Source organism: Caretta caretta, chromosome 10, assembly GCF_965140235.1.
Source record: "Caretta caretta isolate rCarCar2 chromosome 10, rCarCar1.hap1, whole genome shotgun sequence".
NCBI classification, from domain to species: Eukaryota; Metazoa; Chordata; order Testudines; family Cheloniidae; genus Caretta; species Caretta caretta.
This window is the reverse complement of record NC_134215.1, coordinates 66459120-66460716: the sequence shown is the minus strand read 5'-3', so window position 1 is coordinate 66460716 and position 1597 is coordinate 66459120.

Below are 1597 nucleotides of genomic sequence, written 5' to 3'. Positions count from 1 at the left end.
GTGTATGTGTGTACAAGGCAATGGCTGTGATGCTGTGTGTAGCAATGCAGTACCTCGTCTGCCAGCACCCAGGAGACATACAGTGATGGTTACCTGAGCGGGCTCCATGCTTGCCGTGGTATGGCGTCTGCACAGGTAACTCAGGAAAAAAGGCGCGAAACGATTGTCTGCCCTTGCTTTCACGGAGGGAGAGAGGGAATGGGGGCCTGACGATATGCACCCAGAATCACCCGTGACAATGTTTTAGCCCCATCAGGCATTGGGATCTCAACCCAGAATTCCAATGGGCAGCGGAGACTGCGGGAACTGTGGGATAGCTACCCACAGTGCAACACTCCGGAAGTCGACTCTAGCCTCGGTACTGTGGAAGCACTCTGCCGAGTCACTGCACTTAATGCACTTAGAGCATTTTCTGTGGGGACACACACACTCGAATATATAAAACCAATTTCTAAAAAAACAACTTCTATAAATTCGACCTAATTCTGTAGTGTAGACATACCCTGAGTCTCCTTTTTTCCAAGCTGAAAAGTCCTAGCCTCTTTAATCTCTCCTGATATGGGACCCGTTCCAAACCCCTAATCATTTTAGTTGCCCTTCTCTGAACCTTTTCTAATGCCAGTATATCTTTTTTGAGATGAGGAGACCACATCTGTACGCAGTATTCAAGATGTGGGCATAACATGGATTTATATAAGGGCAATAAGGTATTATGTCAATGGGAAATTGTTAGTGATATCATCAGTGGAAGCAGGATGGGAGCCCAAGTCTCTTTGTGAGTCAGTTCATTCTGTACTGACTGTACACCTATGTTAGCGTTAGCTGTCTGCCATGGATAGCTATACCTGTACTTGAAAAGGAAAGCAACATGTTGCAATATAATCCTTGCATTTGCCCTGAAGAGGTAAATCAATTTGACCTTGATCCTAATACCCCAAACTTTTGGAATCAGTTCAGTCTGATAGATAAGTGTCTCTCCTCCGCCAGCATGCAATACAGTTGTTGTTGCCACCGAAATCAGAGCTATGTAATCATGCGTACAAATCACTGTTTCCGCCAGCTGTGACTGAAGCTTTGTTATTATGGTGATATGGAGCTACATAAGCTGTGTGTGAAACATCCTCTCCAGCCCCACGCCGCCTGCAGCAAAGCAGGGAGGCATCTGTCAGCCGTTGGGGCACCTGTTCTGGAAGGGGAATCGGAAAGAAACTCGGAGTTGCCACTATCCTGATTTCTCTGAGATCAGCCTCCCTTCCCAGGTACCTAACCACTTTGGGTGCGGTGGAGTGAGCCGGCTTTAGCGATACCGCCTGGCAGGCGAGCCAGAGCTCGAGAATACTTCGCTTTTAACGACAGGGCTCTCCCGCAAAGGCATTTCCCCGATCGCTCACCACGTCCCGCCCTGGAAAAGTGACCGACCATGAGTCCTTCCCCCCGTGCCCCACGCGGCTGCAGGTTTCGCCTGCTCTCCGCAACCACCCAGCCCCATGTGGCTGGCACCGGGTCCTGACTCCTCCTGGATGCGATTCCTCCCCCCAGGCCAGCCCACCCGCTCCCTCTGATCCCACCCCCGCTCGGGGCCAGGGAGGAGGGAGCG